At 38.4% G+C, this 10,638-nt stretch overlaps 1 protein-coding gene across 1 annotated transcript in view; it reads right to left on the reverse strand.

Annotated features, from left to right (window-relative positions):
• CNTNAP2 (contactin associated protein 2) overlaps positions 1-10,638 on the reverse strand; it is a 2,968,630-nt gene that overhangs the window by 673,899 nt on the left and 2,284,093 nt on the right. The window lies entirely within an intron of this gene.

Consider the following 10,638-nt stretch of genomic DNA (forward strand, 5'->3'; position numbering starts at 1 on the left):
GAGGGCTGGGCTCCATGTGCTCGCTCTGGCAGAGGTCCCCCGCTGTTCCCCCACTTTGTGCCTGGTGCTCCCCGGGGTGCAGTTCAGGAGACTCCCCCGCTGCTGTGAGCCACGGTTCCCAGCACCCTGGGGCTGCCTCCCGGAGGAGTTCTTTGGCTCTGGCGGGCCACCCCTCCGACCCCGGGGAGCAGAGCCTTTCTGCTCTTTTTCAGGTTACCTTGAGTAGGAGAACTGCCTCACTGGGTCCCTTTGTGGGTTCTGTCTCTCAAAAGTTTAGCTAGAGTCCTTAGCTTATGAGTTTTTATCAGAGAGCTCCTAAGAATGGATCCCTTCATGTTCGACATCTTGGCTCTGCCCCCTACTCTCTCCCTTCTTATCATCCTCTGATCCTGCATCAGATTGCTAATATACAACCAATAACATTCTTGCCTCTAGTTTAGGGTCAGAATTCTTACTGGAACCAATATCAAGTTGCACTCTCTAATGAGGCTAATTTGTCATTGATCTTGATTTGGCAAATGAATTTTGAGGTATTCTTGGTGTTGATTTTCAAATCTTGTTCTAAATGCATTCTGTAAGTTCCATTACTCCCTTTAAGAAGTTTAACTTATGACACTGATTCTAAATGGTCAATTCTTCACATTTTACTTTAAAATTGATAGTTTTTTAATTATGATGAGCTCCTGGTGAGGAACTTTCTCTGCCAATGTAACACTCTACTTTATTTTCCACTTACAGCCTAAGAAAGCTACTCAGGTCACTGAGACTTGCCCCAGTGTTACATAACCAGCATTGGGAATAGGAAGAACAAAAACCAAGTTTTTCAGACTCAAGGCAAGCTGTCCATCTCCTATATCATATTCTATTCTCTCACTTGGTACATAGTGATGATATTTGTCCTTGTTATTGTAAAATATATGGCATCACGAAGGTGATGCTATGACAAGAAAGTAAATTGAATTTAAATGAGAGCATGTTGTGCTGTCACCAGTCTCACTTTTTCCTCTGGAGCCATCTGGATCCAGTGGCCAGAGAGGATGACTGGAAATGGCCTTGGATGCAAGACAATCAGAGTTAAGTGGCTTGCCCAATGTCACACAGCTAGTAAGTATTTGAGGTCATATTTGAACTCAGGTCCTCCTGACTTGAGGGCCAGTGTTATACTCATTGCACTATATAGCTGCTCTAGGATATAGTAGATACAGATATTTAATAAAATAGCCCCAATATGAATGAAAAAATAAAGGATTAATAAATGATAACACTTCCAAAGAGTAAAAATGGAATAAAGAAAACAATGTCCCTGGGTAGCTGAGATGGAAGGAAATCATTTAAACTTCTTTTCCATTTTTATTTTCCTTTTTGAAGGATTCATTTTAGTGGTACATTCTTGTCTCACTAACAGAGGTAACAACCTGTCCATGCCTTAACGAATAGTTTTAAAAAGCTGTTATGTGGGGCAGCTAGGTGGCATAGTGGGTAAAGCATGGGCCCTGGAGTCAGGAGTACCTGGGTTCAAATCTGGTTTCAGACACTTAATAATTACCCAGCTGTGTGGCCTTGGGCAAGCCACTTAACCCCATTTGCCTTGCAAAAAAAAAAAAAGAAAAAAAGAAAAAAAAGCTGCTATGAGAAAGAATATCTGCCATATGTTGGCTAAGCTCCTTACCCCCTACATAGAGACAATAACTTCCAGATTGAGACACAATTCTTTACTCACCTGCTCTATTATGGTAAGGCCTTTGAGAACTTAATTTTCATTGATATAACCTTACCAAACCCAGAATTAGCTCCTTACTGCAATGGGGTGATGGAAAAGATTTTAATGGAGATATTTTATGTTTTTTTTAAAAAAGCTAACAACTCATATATACATATATGCATATACGCTTATAGGGTTACATTTAAGTTTTTTAAACTAAACATCTCTAAAATAATATTTCAATATCCCATTGTGGTGAGGTAGTGATCCTGAATCCTTGAAGGATATGTCAGTAGAAATTATGCTCTTGGAAAAATATATATTTTCATTACCTAACATCCATGCCTTCAGGTTTAACTGGGTCAGAGTTCCTACAGGAACCAACATCACTCTTTACTTGTAAAAGTGATTAAGCCCTGGTCCTTGAATTAATATGCTGATTTTGAGATATTCTTGGCACAGATTTTCAAATTTCAGTCTGACGAATTCTAGAAGTTCTCCTACTTCTTTTCAATCATTTGACTAAAATATGGGTTCTAAACAGTCAATAATTTTTACTTTTTATTTTAAAAAGGATTTAGTCATGTTTTTCATATATGCACATACATGCATACTTATATGTATACACATCATACATGGTCATGATTGGCTTGTCTATATCTATTACATTTAAATATGTAATATGCATGTATATCATGTATATGTGAATACACATTTTAGAATTTCACAGAACTATCTATAATATAGTAAAGTCATTCATTCCTCTATTCACTTAAAGAATTTTGAGATTTTACTATACAGAAGGCATTGTAATGTGCAAAAATAAATTAAAAATCCATAAATCACAGCTTCTGTTCTCAGGGGATTTGCAATCTTTATATTAAAAATAATTAAGTATATCATTATGTATGGAAATTAAAAAAACACTTTTAATTTCTTCCTCTTCATCTTCAGATTCAGTTTCTTACACTAGATTTGACAGTGTGGAGGAAGAGGTTGAACATATGATTTATTTAATGGATTACAAATGATGAGATCACTGTGTCAATAAAAGGAGCAAAATTGGTTTTTCCAACTATCATGTCAACAGTTCTACAGTATACAGAGAATATTTTTACTATCATTCAAGTACTTTAGATTCTCTATTTGTTCTCAGTGTGATTTTTCACTCACCATCTTTAAAATGCCATTTGCAAGCTGGAATGTCAGAGCTACTCCAAGTTGCTCTTTTAGTTCTAATCTTAAACACCTTTTTTTCCCCTAATAGAGACAATTTTCTTGAAGTATTGTCTTAGAATCAATAACTGTCTATGACTACCCATGGTTTCCATTATAGTATAGTCAACCCTCATGCTCCTCAATCAGTTTCAAATATAATGATGGTCAATAATGTTTTTTGGGAAAGATAAATCATGTCCCAGATTCTACAAATAGGATTTTTTATAATGAAGCCTTTCTATTCTTTTGAGTCTCTAGGATCAGAGTTTATTGCATATGTCAAACACATATGCAATAATTTTGGAAGGTGGGAATTGATCTTTTGTGAAGTAGGGGTTGTGACCAACCTGTGCTGTGTGTGCCCTCCCTGCAGACCTACTGATGCCAAGGCAGTGTCTGGATTATTTTCTCTTCTTTCACTGGTTTACTGTCCTATTGCACAGGTGAGATCCGCTGATCATATGACTCTGGTAGTCTCTTCACCTGGCCAGAAAGGTTGTCTGATTGGTCACAAGAGACCTAGAGTAATGCTGGGTACCATGGGGATATCAAAAAAATTTGTTCTTGTCATTTGACCTGTCCATCTCTGAGTACTTGCTGTCCCAAATACTGCCAGTTCTTTCTGGAATTCTTGCCCTATTTGGGCTCTCTGATGGGTGGCAAAGACTTTGTGGTACAGGGTTCCCCAAACTTCAGTGACCTTTGTGATACTCAAATTTTGAGGCACTATCCAAATTCAAAGTTATGTGAATGGTGAGGGAAGGATTCACTGTGCATTCCCACTTCTATATGAAAACTGGAAAATTACATTCAGTTTTGTCACAGGAAAGTTGCAATATATCCCCTAGTCTGAGATCTGGTTGGCAGTCTATCCCAGCAGAGTGTCATAGGCTAACAAGAGTGAGCAGATCAATGAGACCATGTGACTTTATCATGGGACCTTAGAGATCACTGCAATCTCACCTTGGAGGAGCTCCCTGCTACCTGAGCTCAGGTTCAGCATTGCACTTTGGAGTTACCAAGAGATAAACAAGCCTCACTCTGATGAATAGAGGGCTGAGTAGATTTAGCTCTGCAATGTCATAGCAAGGAACTTCTCCCACAATGACAACTTCATCTTTACCCCAATGCTAACCAAACAGTATAAGACTTGGTAGGTGTATCTTGTGCACCTCTGGGAGCAAACACATTGATGGAGAGAGGGATCTGCCTATAGTGTAGAGCAATGAGCAAGCCTTGACCTGGTAGCTGGGGAAGACCTTCATTGGGATTCTGCTGCCTGAGTCACCACCAAGTACATGAACTGAATCTCACTGGAGAAAATGATGCTGAATTTCCAGAGAAGGACTGAGGACTTTCATGCACCATAGTTTGGACTCTAGTGGATTCTGGGAGATTCTTTACCAATTATGGATATGATATTGAGAAGAGTATGTGCATATATCATGTCTTCAAGGCCATGCACTGTATGTAGGGTATACTAGTGAATCTCTGATATGTCTGAGGTCAGCAGTGCTGCTATGCATTGGAAGACTCAGGAAATGAAGGGAGTCATATTTGAGTGGTAGCACCTCAGGTGATGGTCATGTCTGCGGCTCACTCTGCTTTGGGTAATCACTTATGATGCCAAGCTTTCACACTAGGTCTGTAATATGATTACCTTCTATTATTGCTGTCCAAAATTTCTCATTCTACTTACTTTACTGGACCTCAAGCAATTGTCACACCTATTGTCCTGGGCCTTTCCTGATCTTTGACAGCATCTTCTATACCCATAGACAATATGGACTGGTACAGTCTATCCTCACAAAGTTCCTGGTACAGGGCAGAACCTAGTGGCCTGGAAATCTAGTGATGCCCAGGCCTCAGTCAGAGGCATTTTGAGAGTGATGATGAAGGAGAGCACTTTAGTTGGGCTGGAGGTCTTCTCTAAGGGCCCTACTGGAGGAACCCTTGAGGAATCAGGAGATTCTGAACTTCACTGAGCAGATATGCGTGGAATGACAGACATGTCCTAGTCAGTGTGTGGAAATCAGAATGTGTTGGAGATTCTGGCATGTAAATCCGGGTTCATGAATCATCCTTGAGCTTGAATGTCCTTCTTCCTGACAAGTTCCTGAATCGGGGTCTTCTACAAACCCTGAACAATGTCCAATCTGATGATTTGACCCTAAGGAATTTGATGGTCCAGCTTCTCTTCAACTACCTGGCTCATACTGGAGCCCTGACATTGTCTCAAAGTCCCACCAGTTATTTGAATTTGGAACTGACTGCTGGGTCATTTGGAATGATTCTTCCCTATATACTTATGGTACCTGGTCTCTAGTGGGCAGCTATCTGTGAGGGCCCAAGCATGACTCTGCCTTCCTGCCTATGCCCAGCCCTAGGCTTCTGACACTCCAGGTAACTACCTGCCATGTGAGTAATCCCTTCTTCCAATTTGGTTTCTGCATCATTGGGAGGCAGGACATTGGCAATGCCCTAAGGTGGGGGGGGCCACAAACAACACTGGCAGCTGCAATAGAGTCTGTAGTCAAGTGGTTTCCTGTAGTTGGCTCTCTACCCCAAAGAATGGGAAGATAAATACAATATGAGCCTGGGCTCTCCCACGTTATTTATTTATGTACCAGGTTATACACTGACAAGTTCTCTAGAGCAAATATGTCAGTCTAATGAGATATGATCAGGATTCACACCACCATGAAAGCCAGACTCAAATCATGCTATGCTAATGGGAATCATCTTTTGAGTACAGATTGTGATAGCTCTGGCTGCTCTGGGCTATCCGCTGTTGAAGACAAAAGGGAGGATGTAGGGCATCCAAAAGCAAAATGGCCTCATCTATCACTTGAATATCCATGTTCCCCTGGGAATGTATTCCCCCACCTGAGGGTTCATCCCCCACCTCAGTTCCTTTCCTGGACATCCATCTGCTATTTGATGTACATTTCCCACCTGGCTATCCATCCTCTACATAAGAGTCCTTCTCTTTGTAGTGTTTATCTCCAACATGGCAATCTTCCTTCTATCCCCAACATCCATCACCAACCTTGTGTATTTTCCCAGCTTGGCATCCATTCTCAGTCTGGGCATCCATCTCTAGCCTTGTATCTACTCCTAACATGGCAGTTATCCCTATTTAGCTGTTTGTCCCCCATGCAGCATTTGTCCCCAATGTGTATTCATCTCCAACTTGGCATCCAACTTCTGTCTTTTCCAACACTGCATCCTCCTCAGAAAGAACAACCATCCCCACTCTGGTGTCCATCAGGATGATATCATTCACCAATCTCAAAATGATTTCTATCCACAAGATTGCCCTGAAGATGGGCTCAGAAATATAAAGCCTCCTTCATGGATGAGAACTTTCTCTGCTCCTTCCAGAGACTAGGGCACCTACACAAGGGTATCATGCCCTCTATTTCTCCCAAGTGATTTGAGGGTGCATGCAACTGGTAGACCAGACAGATCCAGATGGGATGGAGAGTAGTAAATGAGTAGGGAAGCAGGAAGGTGGGACAGTGTCTTAACTTATGAAGGACACCCTCTCCCCTTCCCTTTCCGGCCTTTGATATTCAAGCTATTCCTCCTGGAGCAACTAGAGGACACCTCTTGTGTCAAGGTTCTATGGTCTCAGTTGAGAACCATGATTCTGTTCACTGATTTTAAAAAACCCCCAAAGATATTCAACAGTCAAAAACAATTAAAATCAAAAGAATTTCCATCAGGAATATTGCTAATGTTTTTAGAATATAAACACAAATCATGAGGTAATAAACCCAAATGACCTAGGAGTGTTACTATTCACCTTTTCCATCTTCCTTCTATTTATATTCAATTTATATTCATAGAAATCCTGTGTTGGTACCACAAAACAGATTCTTGCAAGTTGACCTCCTGGAGTTGGGATGATATATAATAGAAATGTTTTGGAGAGACTGTAACTGGCTCTGGACTGCTAATCATGTGGTTGGGGAAAGAAGTCTTTTTGATAGCTGTAAATCCAAAACTGAGAATTCTTTCAAAAGACACTAGAGAGCAGAGCTTTGGCATATCATTCTTTCTTGGTTATTCTCTTGCTGAAAATGGCATCCAAAGAGAGATAATGATGTAAAAAGAGAGATTTTGGGCTCTCCCCACTCCACTGATGACAGAATGCAAGGGGTCTAGATTCTTAGCTTTTGCATTTGTTCTTTTCCCTTTTAGGAGAGAATTAGAAGCTAAAATCTTTTCAATTTTGAAAGGTAAGGAGAAAAAAAACCTCCAAGATCCATGGAGTCAACTTAGCTCTGTGTCCCAGAAGATTGAACTTCCTTCAATTATTCTAATTTGTCAGATAAAAATGAATATTTGAGAGATGTGTAAATCTTAGAGAAGTTACATGGCATGGTGGATAGAGAATACTCTTGGTTTCAAATCCTGTCTCTAACTCTTACTAGTGCACAATTTGGGGCAAGTTGTGACCTCTCCATGTCCCAGGTAATTAACTCCCTAAGACTTAACCTGTAAAATAGTTTCTAATCTGTGCTGGGAGAGGGAATTTCTTCATTGGCAGATTTTTATATCAACAATATCACATGTCTAGAACAATTGCATCATCAAATGGTAACACTCTAATGAAGTTTTGAGTTCACTTGGTTTAAAGTTTTCAATTGGCAGATGAAAGAAAAAACCTAGACTCATTAAAATAAAGTGAACTTTGTACAGCTTGTTAGAAAATATATTCCAAGGTGTCTAATTTCTTGCCTTGTGGGATCTTTACATTATACCTAACAAGAGTCAAAACAATCATTTTCATAGGATTATGCTAATATTCATGTACCTCAAAAAAGATGTGATCTTAACATATAATGAAAGAAAGAAGAAAAAGAGGAGGGTGTTATAGCTTACTACCGTCTGTGACTCATAAAGACCCTTTAAAGATGAGCCCAGTGGAATTCAAATATAGCACATGAATATCAAAGTATCTTTCTATGATGCAATGTTTTTCTTGTTTAACTTAGAACACTCCAGTAAAGTCAGAGTTCAGATTTTCATGCAATGAAAATAAATGCATCTTTGTTCCTTGGGATTCAGGGAGTTTATGGAAGCCAACTGTGTGTGAGATTCACTCTTAGTCACTATTATTGCTTGTATAGAACAAAAAGAATTTAGTGAAGTATCTCATGGATAATGAAGTACTTGAATGTTATTTTGTATTAATTATCTGTACATCTCAAAATATATTTCTGTATGGACTTGTCAATAAAATTACATCACTTTTCATGTACTAAAATGTAATGGTGATACATCTTTTATCACCTAAATACTATTTATTCTGGATACAGAATGTGAGTTGTCATGGGGTAGTCCTAAGATGTTGTTAATTGGGGTGGTATGTTTCCTTGATTTCCAGAACAGTGCTTCCTTTACTTGGGGTACCAACTATTCACATGACTCATTCCCTCAGAATACTGTAAATACTACTTTCTGAATGATGAATGAGAGTAAAGGGTCCAAGATAATGCCTAGGTTACAATCTGGATGAATGGAAGAATGAGGGTACCTCTGAGAGAAAAAGTAGTATTGGGAGGATGTGCAGCTTTAGAAGAAAGATAGTAAACTCAACTCTGGACACATGAAATTTGAAGTGCCAATCAATCCCAACTAAAGATATCAAGAATATGGGATTAGAGTTCCAGAAGAGAAATGGAAGTGGATATTTAGCTTTGGGTATGAGTCATACACAGATAATAAGTGTAAATTTATAGAGACTAGTAATGTCAATGAGAGGAAGTATAGAGGGAAGACAGAGACAAAAGCATATCCATAGGGTAAAATTATAAATAGGCAGTAGGAAATAGATTATGATCTTGAAAAAAAGACTGAAAATGATTGGTTAGACAGGTTGAAAAAGAAAAATGAGAGAGTAGCATCATGAAAACCCAGAGAAGAGAAACTATTCAAAATGAGGGGGTGGGAAAAAGTATCAAGCACTCTTGAAGAGTTAAAAAGAAAAAGGATTGAGAAAATACCCTTAGTATTAGCATCAGAGATAACATTTAATAAAGTGGAAATAGGAATTTTAGTTATTGATATTCTTAAGCAAGACAGTAAGTTGAGTCATGTGTGAGAAAGTAGAAGCAATGGGTAGAGAAATCTCCTCAGAATTTACATGTGAAAAGCCAAGATCAAGGAAAATGATGAAGGGGACAGCAATTTTCTGTGAAAGTTTCTTAATGGGAGATATCTTCTGGTACAAAATTAAATATAGTTTACTCCTTGAGATACCACCTTCTTTGTTGCCCTCTCCAAGGCTAGCAAGTCTTTCTTCTCATACCACCTGACTCACACGGGTTAGGGAAGAAATGACATTCCCCTTACCCCATTCAGACCCTTCTTCTTCTTCTGTAAAGATTCAACATCCACATTTTCTCTTTGAAGAGTCATTCCATCCTGTCCAAGACTTTGTTGTGACTCTACAGACCTCTAGGTCCTTTTCCTTTCTCTCTCTATTTTCTTCATCATTTCAACCCCTGTTCCCTTGGAAAAGTGACCTTCTTGTTCAGTCTCAGCTTCCAATGTCTTTGTCTTGAGTTTAGTTTAACCACAAGCCGAAGTGTTCATAGTTTAATGTTACAAACTCCCAACTGTGAACAAACATTCCTTTTATGTCTCTAGTGGGAGAATTCTAAAATTTTTCAATACCTTGTTTCTCTTTTTAGGATCTGACTTTTCCTTTTGAACAGAAACAGTAGAATCAGCAGAAGCTGAAATTTTCCCCTGTTCCACCCTGATTCAGTTTGACAAAGTCAAAGATGGATGGGCTTAGGAAGAAGCATGCTAATAAATGTTTATCAACTGAGTTGCCAAAAAGAAAGTACCACTTTGACTATTAGACTATTAGAAATGCTCAAATTAACTACAAAAGCCAAATAATGGTAGAATCTATATACATCCAGAGGAAAAAACCTGATAAATAGAAGCATGTATAGAATGATTTTTCATATAAACATACTCAAATTAACTACAAAGAACAAATAATGGAAGAATATCTACATCCAAAGGGAAAAAAACTAATAGAAGCATGTATAGAAAATTTTTTCATGTAAATATATTTGTATCTGGTAGTCATCTCTAGAGTAGAGACAGAGAGAGGACAACAAAAGAAAAAAATGAATTTACAGGATAACTATATATTTAAAAGGAATAGTAACTTTTAAATAATAGATTTGCAGTTTCCTGTGTAATCATCTTCTTTTGCTGTACTATGTTATGGAAATGTTTATTTTGTTCCATAATTTAAAAATAAAATAAAAATTTTAAACATTTAATCTGAAATATTAACATTTTCTTTATTACTTTTAAAACTCTAAACATTCAATAAATCAAGAAATTTAGTCCTGATTTGTAGTATTTGTCAATTTCCAAAGTGTAAATACTCATAAGAAAAATTTAACAATAAGCTTGTGGCACTAATAAGAGGTGACTTTTTTAGGTTTTTGCAAGGCAAATGGGGTTAAACGGCTTGCCCAAGGCCACACAGCTAGGTAATTATTAAGTGTCTGAGAATGGATTTGAACTCAGGTCCTCCTGACTCCAGGGTTGGTGCTCTATCCACTGCACCACCTAGCCGCCCCTTGTGGCACTAATAGAAGAGAATTTCAGCATACTAGTGGACAAATTAAAAAAAAATTAGCTTCAAATGCATAGTAACCCTTCTATTACCTTGAAGAGGG

This window comes from Macrotis lagotis, chromosome 7, assembly GCF_037893015.1.
Source record: "Macrotis lagotis isolate mMagLag1 chromosome 7, bilby.v1.9.chrom.fasta, whole genome shotgun sequence".
Classification (NCBI taxonomy): Eukaryota; Metazoa; Chordata; class Mammalia; order Peramelemorphia; family Peramelidae; genus Macrotis; species Macrotis lagotis.